Source organism: Colletes gigas, unplaced genomic scaffold, assembly GCF_013123115.1.
Source record: "Colletes gigas isolate AHSC1104 unplaced genomic scaffold, ASM1312311v1 Colletes_gigas_Sc00029, whole genome shotgun sequence".
NCBI classification, from domain to species: Eukaryota; Metazoa; Arthropoda; class Insecta; order Hymenoptera; family Colletidae; genus Colletes; species Colletes gigas.
In genome coordinates this window covers 1,439,410-1,466,008 of record NW_025106658.1, presented here as the reverse complement: position 1 = coordinate 1,466,008, position 26,599 = coordinate 1,439,410, and the positions used below count along the sequence as shown (strand labels likewise).

The 26,599-nt window shown below is 42.0% G+C and overlaps 1 protein-coding gene across 1 annotated transcript in view; it reads left to right on the top strand.

Moving 5' to 3' along the window:
- Positions 1–26,599, top strand: part of LOC122401899 (mannosyl-oligosaccharide 1,2-alpha-mannosidase IA-like) — a 667,988-nt gene that overhangs the window by 27,366 nt on the left and 614,023 nt on the right. The window lies entirely within an intron of this gene.

Here is a 26,599-nt window from a genome sequence, read left to right as displayed (position 1 = left end):
TGAATATATTGGATTGAAATTTTGAGAGGAAATAGAGCTCATCGATACCTGTAAAAAAGTATTCAACAACTTTCCTGTACAGCGCGAACCAAATGTATTAAAAATGAAAAACGAATTTCTAAGAAAAATCGATCGGGGGTAAGTGCTTAAATTTTTCGGCGAAGAAAAAAAATTTCAAATCGTTCTAAAAAAATTATTTTTAGTTCCGGCAGTCAATTACAATCATTTTTTGTCAATATACTTACCCCCGAAATCCTACGCACTTTCGAGAAAAAAATTCAGTAGGTATTGACATTTTTCGATGAAATTAAAAAATTTCAAATCATTCTAAAAAAATTATCTTCACCTGCAGCGGTCAATTGCAATCATTTTTGGTGAATAGATATACCCTCGAAATCCTACGCAGTTTCGAGAAAAAAATTCAGTAAGAGGGCAAATTTTTCGACGAAATTAAAAAATTTTAAATCATTCTGAAAAAATTATTTTCACCTGCAGGGGTTAATTACAATCATTTTTGGTGAATAGACATACCCTCGAAATCCTACGCAGTTTCGAGAAAAAAATTCAGTAAGGGGGCAAATTTTTCGACGAAATTAAATAATTTCAAATCGTTCAGGAAAAATTATTTTCGGTTGCAGGGGTCAATTACAATTATTTTTGGTCAATACACATACCCCCGAAATCCTACGCACTTTCGAGAAAAAAATTCGAGTAGGTGGACAAAGTCGACAAAATTAAAAAATTTCAAATCGTTCTAAAAAAATTATTTTCACCTGCAGGGGTCAATTACAATCATTTTTGGTGAATAGACATACCCTCGAAATCCTACGCAGTTTCGAGAAAAAAATTCGGGCAGGTGGACAAAGTTGACAAAATTAAAAAATTTCAAATCGTTTTCAAAAAATTATTTTCACCTGAAAGGGTTAATTACAATTATTTTTGGTGAATAGGCCTATCCCCGAAATCCTACGTACTTTCGAGAAAAAAATTCTTTACCGAAAATATACTCTGTGGCCTAAAAATATCGCCCAGAAGCACAAACTACACTAAAGCCTCGCAACATTGAATCTAATCGGAGAAATTGAGTAATCAGGAAAAATGTATCGAAGCAGATGTCTCGAGATTCTCAGTTCTGCAGCCTCTCGAGGGCATTTATTCCGCGGAGTGTTTCGATCGGGTAGGACCAGTGTTTTCGGTGAAAGAGACAACGAAAGTACGTGCAGGAATGTTTGGTTACCTAGTCAGAGGACACCGACTGTCTGTACGCATCAGCCGTCCCCTCGATTCGGGCCAGCGCTTATTGCCGTTTGAGTCGGTACCATTAGCCTCATACCATCGGGTAGGCATCTTGTAATTTCTTGTATTCCCGAAGAGCCGATCGCAGCCCCTTCGCCACCCCGTGCGACGTACCAATCGGACATTGAAGAACGGCTTGGACATGGTTCTCGATGTTCTTCTGCTTCCCCGAAGACACGATGTTTCGAGCAGGTTCTGACGTGGACCGAACGGTGGAAAAAGCGTCGCTCGACCAAACTCCCTAACTTGACAGGGTACACGTCTATCTCTAACGCGAATAATTTTCAACAATCGTACATTAATATCCAACAAAACTTAACAGGTTGTTACTTACTTAAGACATCTGATATCTGAAAAGCCGCAGAGTCTGTATCCCCGATAACTCGTCGAACCGCGAGGAACGTCGTCTCTGATTATCCTCGTACGAAATAGTATTCCGCTCGTTGCGCTCGCCGGTAATTATTTTGACGCAAACGAGGGTCGACGTTAATTCTGGCTCCGTAGACACGGTCAAGAGCATTTAAATAGCGCCTAAGCCGGACAAAGTAAGATATTCCCTCTGTCTTTAAATACCCAGCGTGAATGAGGTTCAAAGGGCAAAGCCGCGCATGATATTTCGTCGAAAGGAAAGCCCGGTCGAAATTCGTGAACGCGTTCTAAGCTACAGATGGTCCGATGTACCAGGGGTAGGGTTGGAAGCAGTCGGCCACGGAGCGATGAACCCAAAGGGTGAATGAGAGGGCATAGGGCGGACAGCACACCCCTGTAACGTGGTAACCCTTGCCGTACTCTAGGATTACGTGGTGAAACGTGCCAGAGCCACCGTAATCCAATAATAGTCGGCCCCCTCTTCCCTTACGGGGCATCAAGGCGGACCTCTGCTGATTCGAGAGGTCGGATGCTGGCCTTTCAGCACCCCCTCGTTTCCTCAGTTTCCCATTCGGACGAATGCTTTGATTTTTCTTCCTCCCCTTCGTCCCGTTTTCCTATTATATCGAACGCGCTTTTACGGCGCGCCGATTTGCTTCGTTCCCGTCAAATTTTCCTCGCTACGAACCCCGGATTTCCTCTCATTTCGAGGCTTTATTGCGGTTTTCGGCTTCGTTCGTTTCAAACGTTTCGTGCCATTTATTCGACGCAAACTTTGATTTTTTAATGGAAGAATAGCGCTGCTCGAAAGCTCGAAGCACCCTTCGATTATTCAAATAAATAGAGACTGCACGTGGAAATGATTAACACGTTCGGGTGGAAAATAGTTTAATTCGTATAACCATTCTAATATTAATATCCAAAGACAAGCTGCAGTTTGTATCTGTTCGATAACGAGATCAAGCGTCAGGCATAAAATTCGCGGAAGTGCAATTTTACCAGCGGCGTGACTTTTATCATGTTTGCACAACTGTCGTAAAATCTTTATCCACCTTCATAGAATATCCCTAGCTACCTTCTGATTTATACAACTCGCGGATCCCGTAAGGGGAACGTTAAATCGCTTTCTCGCTTTCAGTCTTCTCCGCTTGTCAGTTTCGCGGGTTATCATGTTCGTAAGTCGTCCCTTCTTACGCTCGCGGAATCAACCGATCGCTCTCCTGAAAGCATCAAACTCGCCATTGTATTTGCACACCTTGGTTACGGGGACACTAACCGACAAACTCCGGCCATAAACCGGAGCCAACGTTGGTCAGTTTCTTGCCTATCCTTCTCCGCTTTCTCCCCGTCGCCCTTTTACCTCTCGGTTCCCCTATCTGGAGCGAGTAAATCAACCTCCTCGTGGGCAGAAATTCTAAGACATTTATTCATACGCTTAGGCTCTCGAGAAGTGGCTCGGACGTTTTCAGACCGGATCTCGAGCAATTGTATTCAGAAGAGATTAGCGTTGTTGCTCGACGTGGAAGACTCTAATGCCACTAACTTGTTTCTATAGCGACAATTTAGTCATTCTTTTTTATTTCTTTCGTATTTATCTTTTGGAGTGTGGTAGACTTCTAAATATATTTATACAGGGTGTTTGGAACCCCTGAGGAACATTTTTATGGGAGATTCTAGAGACCAAAACAAGACGAGTATCAAGAATAGCAATTTCTTATAATTATTATAAATCATTCTAAAAAAATTATTTTTAGCTAGGGAGGTCAATTACAAACATTTTTGGTGAATACACATACTTCCGAAATCCTACGCATTTTAAAGGAAAAAATTCGAGTAGGTGCAGAAACTTTTCGGCGAAAAAAAAATTTCAAATCATTCTAAAAAAATTATTTTTAGCTAGGGGGGTCAATTATAACCATTTTTGGTCAATAGACATACCCCCAAAATCCTAACCATTTTCGAGAAAAAAATTCCTTACCGAAAATGTAATTTCAGGCCAGAAATGTCACTCCAAAATTTCGTCCGTATCTTTAAAATATCATAACTTCTGAACGGATTGAAGGATTTTGATGTTTCAAAAAGCAAACGACGCGTATTTTGGTGAAAAATGTGTAGAAATTCTAAAAATATTGGAAAAATTGGTCCTTAACCCCGTAAAATGAGAAAACCCCCATAAAAGTCGTCCAATTTTCAAATATCCATAACTCCTGGAGTAGTGAATATATTTGATTGAAATTTTGGGAAGAAGTAGAGCTCATGGATACCTACAAAATTGTATTATACAACTTTTCTGTAGGACGTCAAACAAACTTACTAAAAATCAAAAACCAATTATTAAGAAATAATCGACAGGGTGGCCTAAAGTTTTCGACGAAAATGAAAAATTTTAAATCGTTTAAAAAAAAATATTTTTGGCAGCAGGGGTCAATTACCATCATTTTTGGTCATTACATATACCCCCGAAATTCTAACCATTTTCGAGAAAAAAATTCAATAAATGGACAAATTTTCGAGAAAATTAAAAAATTTTATATCGTTTTGGAAAAATTATTTTCGATTGCTGGGGTCAATTATAATCATTTTTGGTGAATAGACATATTCACGAAATCCTAACGATTTTCGAGAAAAAAATTCAATAGATATGGAAATTTAGCGACGAAAAAAAAAATTTCAAATCGTTCTAAAAAAAATAGTTTTGACAACAGGGGTCAATTACTATCATTTTTCGTAAATAGACGTACCCTCGAATTCCTAACCACTATCGAGAAAAAAATTCAATAGTTATTGAAATTTATCGACGATAAAAAAAATTTCAAATCGTTCTAGAAAAATTATTTTCGATTGCTGGGATCAATTACAAATATTTTTGGTGAATAGACATACCCTCGAATTCCTAACCATTTTCGAGAAAAAAATTCAATAGATATTGAAATTTATCGACGAAAAAAAAAATTTCAAATCGTTCTAAAAAAATTATTTCTAGTTGCAGGGGTCAATTAGAAACATTTTTTATGAATAGACATACATCCGAATTCCTACGTACTTTCGAGAAAAAAATTCTTTACCGAAAATATACTGTGTGTCCGGAAATGTTTCTATAACTTTTTAAGGAAGCCTCAATCAACAAATTAGTATCCTTGATTTTCGTCTTATTTTGGCCTCTAGAATCTTCCATTAAAATTTTTCCTAGGAAATTAATTTTTTTATAATTTTTTCGATAAAATATTTTTATTTCTTTCGCGATAAATTCAATCATTGGCATTTGGATCGCACTGAAGGAAGTCGAAATAAGAGTCCGGCGAGTTAGCAACGATGACGCGTATCTTTTTTAGACCCGATAACTTCAATTAGTTCAGCGGAGCATGATCAATCATGGCCGTGCTTTATCCTCGAGCATGCGAACGAATCCGCGACTCGTTGCACACAATCGTAAAACGATGCGTGTTCAAGCGCGTCGCATTATCGTAAAGTTCAATCGCCGTTTCTCCTCGATCAATGATCTGAAAACGCAATTGGATTATGTTCGAGCGAGCTTGTAACGAGTCTGGTTAACCTGCGCGTAATCCTGCCCGACTCGAAAACTTCTCCCCCCGAAGAAGAAAGAAAAGAAAGAGAAGGTTTCGAGCTCCTCTGTAATCCCAAAGAACCATACTGGGGCTTCCATATTCCGTTTTTCCACTAATCTTTCGGTTTCTATCGTAGCGTATAGAGATACAGTTCAGAGTCACCGTAGATCAAGAATCGAATTGACCATCGAGTACATTTTGTTCGGTTATTGGGTGCATTTACCTTTAGGGGATCGTTTGGTGGAAAAAAGCGACGCTTTCGACTCGCGACGCGGAGCATCGTGGCAAGAAAAACCACGAAGGGGGCATTGTTTGCATCGCAGGCGTTTTCTTCTTGCCTGGTTAACCCTCTTTCCTTTCCCTTCAGTCTCTACCTCGTCTACGCGAGATTCTTTTCGCTCGGTTGTCGTGTCTGTCGCTGGTTACCGGCAAGAATTATTATGCTGTCCCGACATTATTACCAGTTACTTGTCTTCTTTCTTCCCCGTTCCGTACTCTCGACCGCGGGAAAGAAGAAACGCGACATTCAGACGTCCGGTTTTTCCTCGCGTCCGTAACGAGGAAAATTAAATTGCACCTTTTTCCCCCTCGACTCCGCGGGTTTCTCTATCGAAACGATTTCGCGTCCGAACGGTCGAGAATGTGGCCTCTTGGACGCTCCGTGGAAGTGGAGCACTCGAGAACAAAAGAACTTTCGTTGCGTTTTCTTTCCCGGATTTATAAAATATTTTTGCCAGAAGTTTTACCCCGGGAAAGAATTTCTACGCAGTTTCCTGTACAGTTTCGAAAATGTACTTCCTCGCGAACTCGCTGGGAGCTTAGTTAACCCGTTTAAAGGATTACGATTATCCGGGGTACCGGTTATAGGCACTTGAGAAAATTTCTTTTATTAGGTGCTAAGGGAAAACGTGAGAAGAATCCGGTTCGAAGCTTAAGAGTTTTGAGAAGGTGAGCGCAACTTGGAAATTCTTTAACGTTTTCATTCAACTATTTAGAGTATCGCATGGATATGGGTTAGGTATATTTATAATAAATTCTTCCTCTCTTTTTAAATTCAATGTAAATAACGAAAGTCGATGGATCGATTTGATGAGTATTATTTTAATGTTTTAGACTTTTAAACCGAGATATTAAGTTGGACACTTTGTGTATAATCTGGGTAGCAGAGAACCGCGTTATCAAGGTGGAAATAATGTCCTCGTAAAATTTATTGTAATCGAGTAAGGAGGCGAGGACATCCTCGAGGAAATATGTTGAACATCCCGTGGAAACTACCTCCCTCGAAACTTCTTTCCCGATCCGGCCACGGAGTCACGTACCGGAAAAATGGCTTAATCCCAGAAGTCCTCTCACCTAGTTTCCTGACTCTGACGGCCTGTGCTCGACATGCTCGTTCTTTGCATTCGTCGGCCTATCTATCCCGAATATTGGATGAACTTTGGACCCCTCGAATTTCCCCAGCACATTTTCACTGATAGTTAACGTAATGCCAAAGCTACCCCGCAAAATTACAAGCACGAATGCGCTTTGGATCATTGGAAGATGTATATTTCAAACTATAGTAGTCTGATTTTGTAGAGAGGCAACAGGTTAATACTGGTACTAGGTTGTAATACCCGTGTAATGTAAATTTAGGTGATAAATCTCGTGAACAATTGTTGAATTTTTCAAAGTGACCAAAGGGGAGCGAATTGGCCCGCGGCCCTTTGTGCATCATTGTTTTAAATCATCCAAATACGAATAACGTGGAAATCCAGTAGACGTTTTAAACTGTAGCGTTTGTAGAAACTTTCGGTTAAATTAGCTAAAATGAAAGGGACGAAATACACGGAATGTTTTATGAAATCAGCTTGGCAGTTAAAACACTCTTCGATTCGACCAAAGTGTTTTTATAACAAAGAATTATTTTAAAGAAGAATTGACAGACTTCTATGGGTGGTTAAACTCAACACCATATAGCGAGAAGATTGCCGAAGAATACACTGTTCGCGAGATTGCTAACATTTCCGATTTCATGGTAAACGAGGCGCAGTTTCATCACTATGTCTTTCCGCCTCTTGAAAGGCGACAGATCTTTTTTCATCCTGCGGTAGCTTCCGTTGATGGAGCCAGGATCAGGGTGGTCGGTTCTGATTCATCGCCAAAGGAGTCGTCATTCTGTGCAGCCCGAGGTATCGGTGTTGCCATAATAATGCAATATAGACGCATCAGCGAGATCAGGCTAATGGAACTAATTTTCTCTGCAATCTTATCAACCCTCATCGAGCAAGACTACAAAACGATATTAGAGTCAAGGAAAATAGTCAAATATAAAAGGAATAAATTGTCATACACAAAATTTTGCCCAGCTCAGGATTTCTAAATATAAGATCGACCATCGAGAAGACTGACGAGTCCAAGAAGGTATATTATTAGGAATAATCAACTCAGAGGAAACTAAAATAAGGTCTCGAGTGTTTATTTCGAGCAAGGTTTTTATTTCGACGTTAAATATTGCAAAATTTCGGGCAATACAGGTCGCACCGGGATTTCGTTTTACTCCTTTTCACGTTGCATCAGCGTTCGTTGAGTCTTGAAGTGCGAAGAAGCGACGATTCTATTCGAAGGGGCGGTCGAAAGCCGGAATCGCGTTTACAAACACGGCTCTCTATCAGAACGCAGGGAAAGGCGTTTTCCATTCGCGGTGGTTGAAATCAGCAGTCAAAGGCCAGCCACGTCATTACGTTTGTGTACCCGGTAAACGAAGAAGGATTCAAGGGTCCGGAATGGTCCACGGAACTTGTTAATCCGGCGAGTACTTTGGGTAGACGTGCACTCGTGCCTCTTGGAGTGTGTGTACGTTGCACCCAGAGTCTCGACGCATTCTCCGTAGAATCGCGATGATTCTAAAGGGCGTCCATTAGTAACTAACGACATACGTGCTTTACGGACATCCCCCCCCCCTCCGTCCCGTGTCTTTCTGTCTACAGACGAAACGACTCTCCGAGTCCACTTGCGTGTATCTCCGGTGTGCATCCGCTTTTTGCTCTTGTCCGTGGCTTTTTTCCCCCGCATCGGGACGATATCCGTTCGATCCAATCCGTGTTGTTCCTCGGCTCGACGGGCAAGGGAAACCTGTCCGATCGGTGTACTTAGCGTGTAGGCAGAGAGATTCTGGCAACGATGTGGTAGGTAACGCGGTGTCCCGAGATAATGGAGAAATTTCTAGTTCGGGTAGTTGTGTATTTATTGTTCCCGTGGAGTTAACCAAAGCCCCTGGCGAAGTAAGTGGATTTTCCGGAGCCGCGCCGTTACGTCACGTACTTTGAAATCTGCTTAATCCCCGCGTGAAAATTTGATCACGTGCTTTCGTACGGAATGGGCGTTCCCCTCGTAAACAATAGGAGTTTCTTTTCAGACGTCGACAACATTTTGGCAAGCAACGTTCCCCCGTCGCCAAGATGGGATAATTAGCGACCGGCGTTTGATGCACGACCGTCGTGCGCGCTCGTTGCCGCGTTACAAAGCGGCGATGACGAACGCAGAGAACCGGGCTATTGTCTAGATCGCGCAGGACATACATCAACGTCGAGAAACAAGAGCCAAGGACTCGTTAACAACGGCGAATGTCGCATTAATATTCGAAACGCCACTCTTCTGGTTTTAACGCGTTGGATGTGTCATGCGAACTATACCATGCTCTTCTACATTGCGCCGGTACATTCCATGCTGCATTAATTCCGTCGTATCTGTGTACATTGTTCGGGGTTCATTCAAAATTCTCGTTTGTTTTTGCCGGAGACAACGTTCTAACGAGCGCGAAATACAGTGGCTCGCGAAAGCGAAATACTCTATGATTATTTTGGGAAACAAGATTAGACCAAAAGTTAATAACGTTGATCGGCATCGTGAGGTTTCTGATCCAGTAACGCGTGTATTTAATGTTCACCGTTTGCTAGCTTAAAGTTCAGCGTTGCATAGATTTGCATCCCGAAATTCTAATTCGAATTTCAAAGCTGCCATTCATTTGGCCTTACTCCAGATGTTTTGCTAACTCCTTCGTTTGAGTGTTTATGCTCGTGTCATGGGGTCATTGTTTGCCAATCAGAGTATATTGTATCTTGATAACAAAGGCCTATATTATGGCTTGAGGAGTCTAGCTATCGCGATTCCCGCGGAGGATTAACTTCTGGCGCCCTTCACCTACTCCGTATTTCGCCAAACAAACTCTGAGAAAAATAGGTCGACCGACCCCTCGACGATCTTCCTTTCGATCGAAGCACAATGCGTTAGCTGTGAATCGAGCCGCAATTGAAAGGACACCTTAATTCCGATGCCACTTTCGCGGCGGAAGAATTGAAGCCGTTAATAAGCGGCCTGGTAGGGATTCAAAAAAACGCGAGATCGTTATTGTTGGGCGCGAAAGGGACGGCGACGAAGGCCGGGGATGTGCAGGATGATCGTAGAAAAGGATATAGACCAGCGAGAGGGAAGAGAACTCGGAGACAATGAGGAACGCCACATTAATATTCGTAGCATGCGGCGCCAACCCTTTCTCTCTCTCTCTCCCTGTTTCTCTGGCTCTTCCTCTTATGCATCGGTCGTTCTTCGCGGCGAAGCTTCCGCCCCGAGGCGGCTCGTGCGCCAGATTGCGATCACAACAGCTTCGTTAATTACTAGATCCTCCTTCCTCCCGCGAAGGCGGTGAGGAACGTCCGCCATCGCCACGACGTGAATTTACACACTATCGTTCCCCTGGGACGCTCGTGACGACCGTCCACCGATGCTGTCCACTTCCTGCAGCTGATCCCCGACTCGTTCTCTCACCCTTGACACGGTGCCTCCCATTCGCAGGACTCCTCGCCATAGATCATCCGCGGATACCACTCATTCGTGCTCGCCAGCTTTTTCTACGTCCTCCAAAAGATGTATTTATCGTCGATTATCTAAACTGGGTCGTCGGGGCTGTGCAAGGGACTTTGATTTATGCTAGGTCGTCCCATAACTTCGCGTTGTTCATCATAGGAGACCACTTAAGTATTGCCACTGGTAACGATCGTGTGAATAACTTGTCTCCGGAGCAATTGGTGTGTGAACGAGGTTTAATCGAATGACAAAAGGGGGGCTCTTTTAACGAGATGTGTGTCTCTTGATCGCATCGTGGCGCCAAGATTGGGTCTTCCAATCGAATCAGCCAGACACGTGTACGCACGAGAAGCCAGATCGGTTAGGTGGATCATCAGACCGTCATACCTTCGGCTGTTAATCAGAACACTCAGAAGCAATCAAGCTCCCCAGTCAGTAATCAGTCCACAGTTAGTTCAGAAGCGAGCTTTCACTAGTTAGTTGTATTTAGTTCAGTAATCACTTTGACCTCGATCGGTTTAGCGAGCGATTGGCGTACATAGTTATATCCCATAAACCAATGCGGTAAAGTGAATTCGAGGCATGGAAATGTTTTCAAAAAATAATTCCCATAAAATTACTTTCGCGTAAGATGAAAAATCGCAGCGCTGGACGGTAGATCATCGATCACCGTTATCCCCAGGATCGCTGTCGGGCACCCTCGGTGTCGTTGGCGGGAATGATTTCGAAATCGAAATACAGGCGTGGAATTTCAAATATCTGCTTTGCATGGGAAACTTCTTTCCGCGCGTCCCTTGGATCGCTGGCTGAGAAATTTATACATAACCATTCAGTCCGTGATGACGGCAATATCGTTTCGAATGGGCCATTGCTCTTGGTTTTTTTGCGGAGCCCCAGCGTCTCTCGGCGCTGTAGACGTTAAGTATGGAGTGTCCCTTATCGCCAGTTTCCTCTTCTGGTTTTCCTACGATCTTGCCCGCCACTGGTAGCATTTCTTTCGTCCTCTCGCGATTTCTGTTTATCGCCCCGGGGAGCTACGAAACGACGTAACCAAACAGCACTTCCGGTAAATTTAACTCGAGAGATAGCGAAGTCTGGATGCGAACGAATAAAGAGGGACGAAAGAACTGCCTTCAGACAGAGAAACTTCTACAGTTCTTCGCTCGTGGAATCTTCTTTAACGTCACGAACTCAATATTCTTTCGGTTGGGCTATTTCATTTTTTAATTATTATTCTGATTCGTTACAAATTCCTGATGTCAAGTTTTACAATCTCGAGGCTACTCACGCGTCATCAAATCTTATACAAGTAAATTCTGTCGTGTTAGGTACCTGTTACAAGTTCCACCGTGTCCCTATTCATTTAGATCGGTGAAGACGTGAAAGATAAATCAGTCAGTGTTCAGCGACACCCCAACAGTTTTATGATAAAACGTCGAATCCACGTTCGGGACAGTGGCTACGCAGTTGCACGACAATTCGTCCGATTATATCGTTGACTGGGAAATTTATGCTTATCCATTCGGCTCTTGGTGACGGCAATATCGTCTCTCGAATGGGCCATTGCTCTCGGTTTTCTTTCCTCGGCGGCCGTGAGATTGCCGCAGCCTCGCGTGGTTTATTGCGCAGACTTTAAGAGAGCATTGTTCTTTATCGTTCTCCGTCTTTAGGTATCGTTACGATTTTTGCAATTCCACCCGGGGAAACGGGTTCTCGCCCGAAGTTCCGCGGAAGTTTGCCTCCGTTCCGCCGGAGGTTCGCGATTTCTGTTTAGCGGTCTGAGAGGATCGAGCGACGCACACCATTAAGCTAGTTGGAAACTTGGATAGATACGATTCGCAAGATAGGAGCGTTAGAGCGTCGACAGGGACCCGGAAATTGCTTCGACGGGGACGAAATGCTCTCACTCGATTTTCGGTGAACGCAAGACTTACTCGGTAGCAACCTTTTATAAATAACGATTAAAACTAGAACTGCTAAAGCAGTTAAAATGACCCAAACATCGACGAAATACCGTGTACAGTCGGTCCATCGAACCGCGATGGGTCATGGCAGTCGTCGATGCTGTTAAAATTCCAATAACAGACCCCCTGGCCCCTGCCCCCCTCCGTGGACGTCGTTTGGGCCCAGGAGGTTTTCTTATGCACCGGAGTTTCGCTGGTACCCTTTGTTCCCCTGTGTACTTCCCATCCCTTGTGCATCTTGGTCGCATGCCATGCGGTGGGACGCATATTATCGGGCCCCGGGATGATCCTTTTTGAGATTCCTCGCCGCGGAGACAGACCGTCTCGCGGGTCCGACATAATAAATGTCTTTCTCTTCCCGCCTGGTCGTCGAGCTCGGTCACCTAAGGCCCCCGGTCGGCCAGTTTCCAGGGCCCGAGCGCCGTCCTCGACCACGTGGACAGATAATTGAACATACATCAAGACGAAAGGAGGCCCCGCGATGCCGCGGACGACACGTGGAAGAAAGATAGCCGGGGGACCCACTCGACCCGACGAACTGGCCCCGTGGGAGTGGGGGAGGGGGGCCCAGGGGAACAGACTCGACAGAGAAAGACGGATAATTCAGCGCGGGGCAATTTGAGGCCTCGGCGGCGGCACGACGATATAAATTCAGTAAACGCCGTCATTAGGGCCAATCCGAAATACCGGGCGTCTATTAAACCTGGAACTAAGATAATTACGTGTACTGGCTGTCCCCCCTTCCCATCGCTTTTGCGACCGCGAACTGGGGGCCCCCGACGCGCTTCCCAGCTGCATTGTTGCGCTTCTTGCCATCTCCTCGGCTACCACCGATCTGCCCCCTTTCTGCTTTTCGTTCCTCGCGGACCCGGGGACCCTCCCCCCTCCGCCGTTGCTCTTTTTCTTCCGTGGCTTTGATCGCCACGACGTTGGACATCCTTGTTCCGAGCTGTGTACTCGTGGTTAGCAAGTGAAATTCTTCGCAACCGTTTACACGGACTGGATGGGGGGCTACGGGATCCATTGATGACAAGGGGTTCGTAATAAATCCTGGCATTCGTTCGTAGTTGCTTTTAATAGGTCTTAATAGGCTGACGCGTACTGCGATTCGCTCTTTTTACGGCACGAAGACCGCGAAAAATTTCTGTATTTTCGAAAACACGGGGGGAGAATTCCTACCAGAATCTTCTTACGTGTATATCCTAGCTCGAAATGTGAAAGATTGCACGAGTTTTAATGGTAGGTTCGCGGCCGTTTGGATAATCGCGCTCGTTTCCGTGCATTTAAATAAGTTGACGAAGATTTATGCATCAGCCCGAAGTGCAACGCTTTGAGTTATCGAGGGAATATTTATTTATTAATTAATTTCAGCCCCCTGGCTAAGAAACCGACTTGATTTACGCATTAATTTTCACTTATCCTTTCACCCTTGTTGCATCGAATATGAATTTTCTTGCCTACCGTTCCTCGATCATTTCAACGCACTTACGTAATTTAGAATACCCTCTACGGTCTAATCTTTTCGTCGCGTAATTAATTTCCAAAGTAGGTCGAACCAACGTTGCTGCTCCTTTCGACAAAATTCAAATACTCTGGGTTTCTCAATTAGGGGAATTCTGCTTCCACGATCGAATAAAATTTAATTCTGCGAGTTCGACCGTGGCACGATGTTTCTAAAGGGCCCAGGCGAGGCGACGTGGCCGCTAACAGCGGCATTTTGTAAAAGTGTTCCCGTGTACGCTTTTATGTAACACGTCGTAGCCTGACGCGGATCGCAGATGGTCCCAGAGTCTGCGAAAGAGGCTCCGATGGAATCCCGTCACAACTGTACAAGCACACTCGCGACGAGGGGGCCTGAGGGAGCGCAGAGGATGAGTAAGAAACCCTAAACTACGTTTTTAGCTGGACGTTACATTTGTCGGATACCGACCACTCGGGAGCCGAATTCGTGGTCCCTTGTCGCGGGAATGTTTCGGGAATGTCGCGAACTTTTAAAATGTTGCGCTGGAATCGAGCATCCCGGATCGTTACAGCGTCGTCTATGATCTACGGCGATCTAGGAAAATAACACGAATTCCCATCGAAACCAGATTCTCAGACTTTCGTTCGTTCGATAAAAACAAGCTCGAATGTTTGTATCGGTAGATAAAATAAATTCGTCGTTTTTACAAACATTTAATACAATTTATTAGCCGTGTAATTGGAAGTATAAAAGCTGATTTCTGCGTTCCCTCCCCGAGACTTCACGGTAACTATTATTCCTCTCCGGCACGCTATCGATCACAGATTATGACTGATCGCCGATTAGTATATTCCGACGATTTCCACACGCACGGGGTTATAAGCGTGTCTAATCGGTAAATGCGAGTCCCCTTGGACGGAAATCTTTTTCCTGGCGACAGGTTCGCGTCGCTGAAGGGGAACGATTCCTACGTTTCCCTCAGCATTTACAACCAGCGATTACGGGAAGATCTAGTGCCCTGTACCGACCACATAATTCTCGCAAATTATCGTCCTCGACCACACTGGTTGTGTCCGTTGATGTTGCCGCTCTGTTCTACTTCGTAGCACGTTAATCATGGTAAAAAAATTCTCGTGAAACGTCAGCAAGTTGTTGTCGAAGCGTATAAATTATCAACGATTTTTTGTCATTCTTCGGGATACAATACATATAGAAAAGGTGTGCATTCGTTTAATGGATCAACGTTTAGCAATATACGCGTGTTAATTGATTGATAAATTAATCAGCAGAACAAGTGTACTGCTCCATTACAACAGATATTATCATTTAACTTTTCTATTTACATTTCCGTTCCACACTCTTCGAAATTTGAGACACAATCTGTTCTATTCGCGTGATTTTCATATATACGTCTTCCTATATCGCATGAATTTTCAATGTTTAAGAAGCCAAGAGTTATTTCGGTAGATACAGATTTAATAATCGATAAATACTTAATAGTTTATTAGCCCCGTCGCTCCGAAGCGTCTACTTTCGAGCTTTTCAACGTAGCCCAAGATTCGATCGTCGAAGTTTTCGTCCCTAATCGCGAAAATCGACGCTACCGGTCGTGAAAGTTCTTGGTGGCTACCGAAATTCATTCCCTTATCTTATCTCGAAGAAAATTGGACCGATACGAGTGCCTTAATTAAAGCGGAGTCGGGTTGGCCGTCTTCGTTCCGCAAAATAGGAAACACCATTCTGAAATGTTAATTCTCGGGGATGAGGTACGAGACGCTCGTTCGTCTAATGAGAAATACACTTTGGTTAGGAAAATTGGGAAAAAGAGGAAACAAATCGTGCGTTTTTATCTCTTCATGAATCCTTCTCTGGTCAAGTTTTACTATAAACAATCGTACGAAGGAGACACTGTTTATTTTTCTACGGAATATTGAGGATATATTTTTTAATGAAATTATCATGCAAGTATTCTGCGTCGATCCACTCCTGAAGGATTTCTTTGGTCAAGTATTTCTTCATTATAAAGAATCGTACGAAAGAAATTATTCGAGAAGAAAACATTGTTTATTTTTCTACGGAATATTGAGGATATATTTTTTAACGAAACTATCGTGCAAGTATTCTGCGTCGATCCACTCCTGAAGGATTTCTTTGGTCAATTATTTCTTTATTACAAACAATCGTACGAAAGAAATTATTCGAGAAGAAAACACTGTTTATTTTTCTACGGAATATTGAGGATATATTTTTTAACGAAATTATCGTGAAAATATCCTGCGTCGATCCACTCTCTGAAGGATTGTATCGCGGTGGATTAGAAATTTCTGTCGCGTAGACGCGGCCGGAAGTTGCGACTATTTATTTCGAAAGTTTCCAGCGGCTGGACGTCGGCTGTGCACGTAACCGGGGAAACTTGTGATTTGATGCTCGTGTACGGAATAAAGAAGTTTCGTGGGGGGGGGGTTAACCGTGGCTGGGGTAAGTTAATGTCACGTGGGAAATCTTAAGATCGGTATCGGTCGAGTCTCCAGCGAGGGGAGTTTAATTTTACGCATCGTCGACCGTCATGGCTCCGATGCTGAGCCCCCGAAACGGATTACGACGATGCACGCGAGATGCTTCGACGGTTTCGTTGCAGTGTCACGGCCAGCTCCATTGTCCTTCTTTCTTCATTCACACGTCGCTGATTTTCTGCATTTCCGTGGAACGATGCTGGAAGATACGCGTGTAATCATAACCGTGACAAAACAGGGCCAGCAGGGGTCACGTGCCTCTGGGCGCCATGTTACGAGGGATAGGCAACCTTAAAAGCTACAAAATCTTTATTAAATGCTTCGAAATTATTTTCAATAACTGGGATATACCAAACTATATTTTGTTAGATTTTTTATCCTTTAAGAATAGTTAGAAAACGAGCTCAAAAATCTGATCGATAAGTGTTAGTAGTCTCCCAATAGTAGGCGAACTTAAAAGCTAAAAAATCTTGATTAACTGCTTCGAAATTCTGTTCAATAACTGGGATATACCAAACTATATTTTGTTAGATTTTTTATCCTTTAAGAATAGTTAGAAAACGAGCTCAAAAATCTGATCGATAAGTGTTAGTAGTCTCCCAATAGTAGGCGAACTTAAAAGCTAAAAAATCTTGATTAACTGCTTCGAAATTCTTTTCAATTACTGGGATATACCAAACTATATTTTCTTAGATTTTTTATCCTTTAAGAATAATTTGAAAACGAGCTCAAAAATCTGTTTGATAAGTGTTAATAGTCTCCCAATAGTAGATTGTTATTTTTACTTGAGGATCTACGGTTCCGTTTAATTAATGTGTATAACAATATTATTTTTCATGTTAAATTTCATTCCTCTTGTTCACATTGTGGATTAAATGTAGTCCTCTAATTAATCTTGTTATCTACTCAATCTCGAATCATATCTGCTTTGAGAATAGTAATCTTATTTAATCAACAGCAATTACACGTTGTAGTCTGTGAATTAAATGCTTGTATTGTCTTTTGTCGTAAAAAAAATTAGAGATTAAAAATGTTATATTTATTTACCTCATATTTCAAAATATCAGACGATACCAGTTTTTTAAACGAAGATTCGAGTTTCTGCTCCGTTTCAGTTTCGAATGAATTTGTATCATCGAACGTTCGATATTTGCCGCGTGACTTCCACTTTTGAAGTCTCGTTAGAGTACTTTTTTCCCGTGCTTTGTATTTAATCGTGTACTTTAACATTTTCCTCGGTGCCTTGTTCGTCGAATGTAGCTTGACAGGTTCTTGTGTAAACAAGGCGAACGAGTTTCTGCAGTTAATCGATCAGAAGAGTTTCCGGTCTCACGTGAAATTCCCTGAAACTAATTGGATTTTCTGTTTAGGCGAGTCTTAATTAAAAAATTAATTAACTCGTCCTGTTAGCGTGAATGATTTTAATTTTAAAGCGATGTCTGCCCCCGTTGGAAATATTTCTGGCGCGGTGTTCTTTGTTTGCGTACATTCGGTAATTAAAAATTACAAATATTCTTTCGGGGCATATTAAATATTTCTGTCTCTTATTAGTATGTTAATTGAAAAATGTATCGGGACTCCTGGTCATCCTGATTAATTGGAAAAAAGGAATATTCTTATTCAATTTAACACAAAATAATTATTCTTGGAAAAATACAAATTGAAACGTTTTCGTTTATAAAAATTCCAGCGTACGCAATTATGCCTACGTATGTGTATAATAAATATGTTCCACGAGGTATGAAAAGGAACGTTACTTTAATACGTTCGTAGGACCGTTATGACAACTAGAAAACAGATTAGTGCCGCGTCGGATACGAAGATAATTAACATCTCTTCCCTGAAAGCAATTTCCTTTAAGAGTTCCTATGCTCTTTTACTCGCTTCATTTAGCAAAAAGAGTTCCGTCCTTAACCAGCAATTCCTCAAAGCTATTCCTCGTCTGTATTCGTCACACACACGCACACAAACGTCGAGACAACCGCGGTACAACTTTTTACCTTGCCAGTCAATCAACCTCGATCTCTTGGTAACAGCATTACGTTCCTAATATCATGCATTAACCGAATCGTTCTAATCCAGTAGCTTAGATCGACATCATTTGAATAATTGCAGAAAACACGAATTCAACCGGAATTTCTGAGCTTCATTTCTCTGTGAAACTCAAGGACTATCGACGCCATTCTATCTTGCTAACAAAAGGCCACCAGGGAACCGAAAATGAATAAACAGGGTTCCAGAAGGCTGATGAAGCTGCAAAAAAGAGTCGAAAGGAAATTAAAAAAAATCAAGAAAGACTGAAAGGCACTTTTGAGAGGATTATAGAAGATTGGAAATCATTGAAGATGAATTGAATGAGAAGTGAGAAAATCCGAAGAGGGATAGGGATTATTGAAGTTTGCAGAAAGATGTGGCAAACTGAGATAAAGTAAAGAGGATCGGGATTATGAAAGATCGAAGAAAATTCCGAAACACCGGAACGAAGGATTTTTTTGACGGGAAAGTTCATCAGGGAATTGCACGATTTAATTTTCCAAATGGCTCGCGCCTGGAATCCTTGAAATTCGTGGGTGTTTGCGTTTCCGTGCAGACAGTCTGGCCTGAATTTGGTCGATGGTCAGGCGTGATTGTCGAGACGAATTCAGTCGGGTCGAGTCACCGGGGACCTGTTTCGGTAAACGACGGAACAGGAAGCGGAGGCGTCGCGCGTTTTTCGCTTATTGGATGAAAACAAATAAGGAAAAACTCATCATCCGACCCGACTCAACGACGCCGATAAAACGAATCGAGCGGAACGGTGGCGCGCGACCGTCCACCCCTTTTTTTTACTCGTTCTTTTTTTCAACCCTCGTTTCTTCCGTGCTCGTTGCGCGCGATCGCCATTGTCCTTCGATCCCCGGCTCTTTCTCGCTCTCGGTTTTTGCGGCGTCCTCGGGAAATTATAGTCCTCGCGCATCCGACGATTCTGCGAATACTCGCTGTCTCGCCCGATCGTTGCAATTAGCGACGCCCCGTTACGCGGAATTCGTTATTGCGAAATGACGATTGCGTTCTGGGAGGCGTTCGACACGCACGATTCCTCCGCCGCGTTCCTTTATTTGGACCGTTTCGACGCTCGCTGCTAGTTGGAAGCGAGACTAATCAGGGAATAAAACGTTAACGCAGTGATTGAAAACAGTTTTTTTAGATCTTATTACATTTAACTGCCTGCCAAACGAACTTTTGGGGCGTATTCTCATCGTTCTCTGCGTTTCTTCAAACTGTTACGTTCGCTTACAATATTCTCAACGTTCCTAAAATTTATCGTCGATAATAGGAATTATATTTTTTTAACTTGAATAGGTAGAATGTATGGTAATTACAATTTAGTAGTACATTAACGATAATAATACGTATACCACATGCTATATTGTGATAATAATAGTATAGTAATCGTAAGCAGTTAACATTTATCTCCAGTATGGGACAATTTTCATTACCTTGTATAAAATTTTACGAGTCTCTACGAAATAATAGTTCCGGTTAGTAGGCTAATAGTTTGGGTAGTCGTAGAAAAAGCGGTTGTTACCCGGAGAATTTTACGACAGGCGGAAAAACAATCTGATCACATCGGTTACTTCGAACAACGTTATATCTAGTTATCCCTGTGTCCAGTAAATCATGTTCGCCGTAGAGAAAGCGGTAGGTTAACTATGCAAACGATTTTGTGCTGTTTTGTTTTTATTCGTCAATAATTGCTCGATTATGTCTGGTGAAATTAAAAAAATGAATTCTTTTCTCTTTCGAAAGACGGAGCTAAACCAGACCTAACCCAGAGCTAAACTAGAGCTAAACCAGACCTAACCTAGGGCTAAACTAGAGCTAAACCAGACCTAACCCAGACCTAACCCAGAGCTAAACCAGACCTAACCCAGAGCTAAATCAGAGCTAAACCAGACCTAACTTAGATCTAACTCAGATCTAACCCAGACCTAACTCAGATCTAACCCAGACCTAACCCAGACCTAACCTAACCCAGTTCCTAAAGACTCTAATTAACTAATTATTTTGTTAAAAAATAATAACGAAAAATTGCAAAAATTGAAAGAGCGTACATTTGTTTTTAATATAGTTGTTAAATATAAAAAATTTCCTTTGGTTCTTGACTTGTAGTAAATGGAATAAAGTGCACTAGTACGAGAATACTTTGTATATCGGTGTAGATCTCTTCGGTGGTTTCTCTTGTAATATTTTCGCCGCGACTGAAGGTTTTCAGGAACCTTAAAAGCGACTGGATAACGCAAAGGGGTGGCACTCGGGTTATGGGTTGTCTCGAGAGGTGCTTCGTACGACGTAAAGTACGTTCCTTGTGCATGAAAATACCGAGGCAAGCGCTGTTCCTTGCTTCCCTTTAAAATTGGCTAATAGAAAAAGAAGAACTCGCGGAAGTACGCGTATATAAAACGTGCTTCCCCCATGTTGTACGAAAACGTCGAAAAGAAACACGTGAAAATGACAGGTGACGAACAGGCTTCGTTGTTCGCTCGATGCAACCGGAACGGTGTTTGTCATTAAGTCATGCAACGTCGACATCAGCGAAACGTGACCACTGTTCGCAAATTGATACCATGATAAAGATGCAAATGCGTGCGCGGGTACACCCTGTATGCAAAGCAACGTGCTCTGTTGCATCCCTTGCGGTCGTATCCAGTGACCGGGGCTCTATAAACTAACACATTTCGGTTTCCTTTGATCTGCGCGCAGGTCACTCGTTGTTCCTAGCTTTCGTAAACGCTGATACCTAGGGAATCGCCCGAGGGTAATTGGATTTTGCAATTACATGAAAATTTCATTACCACCGAAATTAATTACTTAATAAAATTTTCGTCGGCCTAATATCGCGCTCACAGCCAACAGAGCTCATTTTATATTTATTCTATCAAATATTACGAAATTCTCTGGTAACAGAAGACTCTAAAATTTTTAAGTAGTAACGAGAAAGAAGTTTTATATCAAATAACAAACAAATAAACATTACTGCACAATTATTTCGAGTCGTGATTCGAAACGATCAAAAATTTGACGTGGTCCTCCTGGCGACGATAAAGATGCAAATGTGCAGGGCGTGCAGGCTGACGCATGCGTAAAACATAATCCCGCGATTAGCGCCAGCTGAAACTGAAGCGGTTCCTCCACGCCATAGACGATATGTCCTCTCGAAACTCGCTTAGGGTTCGTCCCTTCCAGTTCTGTCTTTCCAAGTATTGCGAAACCCTCGTGAAAATCCACTCAGCTCGGAACGCGTCTTCGCTGAACGGGGTGTCCGCGAAACGTGCCCGAGATTAACTTGAATTGCATGGTAATCCGGCGATAGCACGAGAATTTCGTAACAATTCCCTCCCGTGATTGGATCGCGTCAAATTTTATTTATCCTGTCAAATATTTAACTTCTGAAAGTTCTCATCTTCTGTTCAATTGATGCAACATAATACGACTCCATTTTTGCTTATTTCGTTTCCAAGTGGGTTCGTTTCTTTTAACGAAGCTATTGTTCTCGCTGACATTGCTACGTAATGCAAGCTTGTTTGCGTTGTATTATATATTCCTCCAGGTACATAATTTCTTTCTAAATTATGTTCTCTTCACCGACGTTAGGAAATTCCTATAAATTAGCTGAAAAGCCAAAGAAACATTCGATTCCACGCCAGTCATACATGGAAATTTTAGCCTCGATCGTTTACTATATTAGTCGACAGATGCATGGACGTTCGGGGCAGATGTTATGATAGATGAGCGTCCGTATCATAAACCCGGACTTAGAGATGGCCTAACGTATGCCAATGGTTTATGTGGGCTCTTCTAGCCTCTGCTGGAAAGTAGACCGATGATATCCAGCTCGGAACATCCCGACTGAAGAGTCGCACTTGCAAAGTGGATTACAGAGTTACGGGGCCCGTGAGTGGCTACTTGGAGAATGTTACGATTCCCGCACATCCGGTGCACGTTGCATTGTTATCGTCCGCGAGTTAAGGCGCGTCCTTGGGACATTGTGCCCACGGTTCTCCGAGTTTCCCTGCAAACTTTTTCCTCGAATCCTCCTACAAATTGGCTTTCTTCCCTGATAACAAGGCCACTGTATTTTCCGCGCGGAAATAATCCAGCCAGTTCCCAAATTTCGCGTTCTTTAACCCTTATCTTGTCAGCTAACCGAATGGTTCATTTCTCTACTGCAAATTGCAATTGCATTGCGTTTAACTTCTGCACAGAAATGCAGAAAAACAAGCTCTATGAATTATTTTCCCCCCCCCACCAGAAACTAAACACACTCCTGGACGAAATTTCGCTTAACGAAACTCGCGTGCTCGAGTGTGTATTATACTACCGATAAGTGCTCTCAGATACTCGAGCATCCGTTTTAAGAGAATTACGGGATGTAGGTCATCGGCCACCCAAGCCAGCGACGGTAATAAGATCGATTTAATCTCGGAAGGCCATTCTTACGCCGACCGAATTAATCTTATCGAGCGTTCGTGTTCTTATAATCGCGTAATTATCAAATTTAGCGTTCCACTTGACCCCTGCTCGCGTCACAGTCCCTGCTCGAATTTTTCGCGATTTAACACGCGTACTCAGCCTTCAAACTTACGCGATGCTTTCATGCTTTCTCGTGTCGAGGTCTGTTCCCCTTCATTCGATTAATCGAACAGCAGAAGCCACTACTACCGTGGCCATCCGTTTGCCCTGTCACGATTTGTTTCGCGACCCGTCGACGTGGATTTGTTTCCAGTTTCGCTTATAAAATTCCAAATACTCGATTTTTGCTAATTTTCACGAATTATTGCTCGACTATCATCGAATCAAATCGAATAAAAACAATTTAGCCTGATTTTCTCCCTTTTTTATGGAGTTTAATTACTTTTATGCAATTCTATTTCAAACCTTTTTTTTGTAAACTAGTGAAAATTTAGTTTGATTCCAAAAAATATTTGGGTTATTTTGATCGTTCGTGTTTGAACGTTGGCTCTTTCCCCTCGCAAATTAGGCTCGTCAGTGCGTAATATCCGATGCTTGAGCCGCGAATGACATGCGCGTAATTGGGTGAGGAGCTCAGGCGGTGCATGCTCGCAGAATTTCACTGGAGCAGGATCAATCGAAGTCGGTATCGATAAGTCTGTTTACAAGCTGACGTCTCGCGTCGTTAGCTCGTCGTGCTATGCTCGTTAACGTTGCGTAATTAAGCAACAGTCCACTCGCTGATCAGACAGCTACCACGTTTATCTGATCCCGTGTTACTTAATTCCGATCCCTTTCGGTCCAAGTTACTTATTTACACTAACCATACGTGTACTGATTGCTAGAAAAAAGTCTACTTAAAAGGATATTTGAATGTGTCGATTTTAAATGATTTTTAAAGTCAAGAATTATTACGTATTTGTAGATCAAGAGTTCCTAAATTTTTTTTTTTAATTTAGTTTGTTTGATTCTTGACTTCACTGGACCTCCTTAACCCACCTACGGTTTAAACAATTATCTCGCGTTAATTGCAAAATATGGAACCCCCATCACGCTGAAATTATCCAAGGCTTCGAGTGAATCGTTCGTTATTACATTACGATAACTTGCACCTGTCATTTCGCTGGAAAAACTGGTCCCAGAAATCCTGTCCACACGTTCAAAGAAAATCTCGCTCGATGGCCTGATTCGATAATTGCGCGGAGGTTTTCATCTGACCATTCATGGCTATTAATAGCATCACCGTAATTGAACGTGCCCGGCATAAATTTCTTGGATTTATGTATTTCTTACGAACCGTACGAATAGTCCCTTAAATGTTTCATTCTATAATTGTAATTTTTATTCTATCTTGTATGTGTTGTTTGAAATTTTGGTAAGAATGTTGCGTCTGATCGTCTGCCTTCTGCAAGATAGACGGGAACGTTGGAATATTCGGTAAACCGACCCGATCTCATTTTCCTAGTTGATTGGCTTTTCAAATCCTCTTACCTTGACGCGTTTTCCTGCAAAGTATCTCGGAAGGAGTAACGTGGGTTTCGTTAAAGGATGCTTTTGACAGTGCAGGCAGAATAATTTGAGACTTCAACAAGTTTCGATATCTCGCCGGATACATCAAAAGCATCTCTTGGGCTGTACAAACTAGAATCATCGAGCTTCTGCAGCTATACTGTCTCGATATCGGTTCAAAGCGACGGGTACCAAAGTATAATAATATAAGATCTAAATAAACAAACACATACATCGATTCGATCAAGGAAGTTTTAGTTAAAAGTGAATCGAATAGAACAAATAGAAGAAAGATTCGTTCATTTATCGATTTAATACTGTAATTTTCACTGGGCGATTATAAAAATGATCTCTTCGAGTTCTCTGGAGCTATTGTGGGTACCAATAATCTTCTGGGCCCCATACATGGTGCCCCCATCTTTGGTCACGCTATCCTTTGTAGCCTTAATTGTTCCCTTCGAGAGCCACTCTCCTTGCACGTGGCTCTTTTCAATGGTTAACGTTCGGTAACTTTCCTTTCTAGAGTCTTTAGCCAAGGAACTGCTCACATTAGCTTGCATTATTGTAATGGATGGCTGTCGCATAAAAGTTAATACACGGTATATAATTTTAACACTAAACCTACCGGCACTTCATGCATAACCATTACTGCCATGACCGGTCAAATGACTTTCTTTTTCTCTTTTACGGGGCAACGTACTTCTAATTTCTATGTTATATAGGTAGAAAGTTGTGTTTTGAAGGTATCTGGCTATGGGGATTAGAAAAAAATTTGGCGCAATTCAAAAGATTTATTATAATTAATACAAGTAACTATAAAGTAAATAACATAGGAACTGTAAAAATCGAGCAATTAAAAAGTATCTAAATTCAATATCTTTCCCATAAATACATGTTTTGTATTTTTATTTTACAATTAAATAAAATTTGCTGGGGTGTAAATTTATTTTTAATTAAATAAACAATTCATGATACGGTTTTATCGTACAGTAGTGGTACGATCACTAGGAATTGCTGAAACTTCTTTGGGTATGTAACGTCAAAGTAAATTGCAAAATAAACATAGAAGATAGGAAAAATTATAGTAGTTTTTATAGTCATCAGATAGGGGATGAAATGGCCTTTAAAATGAACGTTTGTGCGAGTGGATAGCGTAATTAGTTCCGGAGATATAGTGATTTTAGTTTCAAGTCGATCGCGTCAAAGTAAATTGCAAAATAAACATGGAAGAAAAAATAAATTGTAATAGTTTTTATAGTCATCAGAAAGAGGATGAAATGCCCTTTAAAATGAGTGGTCGAACGAGTGGATAGCGTAATTAGTTCCGGAGATATAGCGATTTTAATTTCAAGTCGATGCGGTGGCTAGTTTCGGAGATATAGGGTCCGGAAGTGTTTGTTTACATTCTGCTGGTCAAGGTCGTTGACCGCACGTGCTTCGAGAGAAACTAGGTCACTGGGCCACGATAGTCACGTGCCACGTGCGAGACAAAGAGGTCCAGCGCGACGCGTCAGACGAAGACAGCGATAGTCAAATTAAGAAAAATACCCCTTTACATAAATTATGATATCTCAAAAACGGATAGTCCGATCGTCAAAAACCAAAAACCGTTTTAAAGGAGAAGGTTCACCGCCTCTAACAATACCTTAATAATTAAGAAAACCGTAGTAGTTTCGGAACTGCACGCGTCCAAAGTTTAACTATTTTTAATACGCGTTAATAGCCTTGTCTAACACGGGGAAGCGAGAGACAGCGGAATTTTAAAAATTACCTTTTACATAAATTACGATATCTCGAAAACGGTAAGTCCGATCGTCAAAAACCAAAAACCGTTTTAAAGGGGAGGCCTTGCCGCTTCTAACAATATCTTAATAATTAATAAGTCCCTAGTTGTTTCGGAACTGCACGCGTCTAAAGTTTAACTATTTTTAATACTCTCTTAGATTGTTCTTAAACTGGAAACTGAAGATTCTCTCCTTTAATCTTTAATCTTATACATATATTTCCTATTTATATGGAATGTTAACCAAATTTTGATGCCAACTTTTGTCCAATTTTGTATAAAAAAATATAAATCATTCAACTGGTCTGATGACCCGGTCGTGGTAGGCAAGACAGACTATATTTATTTCAGAAAACAAACAAACTACAAAAATCAATTAAATTGATACTGAAATACAATATATTTGATTACAAAAAAATTGCAGTTAATTTCTAATAAATGATAAATAAATTTGAATGGTAGTAAAAGAATGGTTTACCAAATCTCTTTTAAGTAGAAAGTGACTACTCACAGTGGGTTAATTTGTAAGAAGTCACCAGTTAATTCGAGTCGTTGGAAACTTGGGTAAAATACAAAGAAACGGTGGCACGGTCGGTGGAAAATGAAAAGGCACGCGGAGGGTGCGATCGCGAGACAACAATCGCAGGAAAAGTCGCGTTCGTTCGGTGGAGTTCGCGGTTCGCGTGCATCCAGGCGGTGCCCGGTTCTACGGCCGATTACAGCGTGACAAATTATGTCACGCTAAAATGCCGCCTTACGCCCGACCAACAATGCAATCGTCCCCTTTCCTTCTTCGCGAC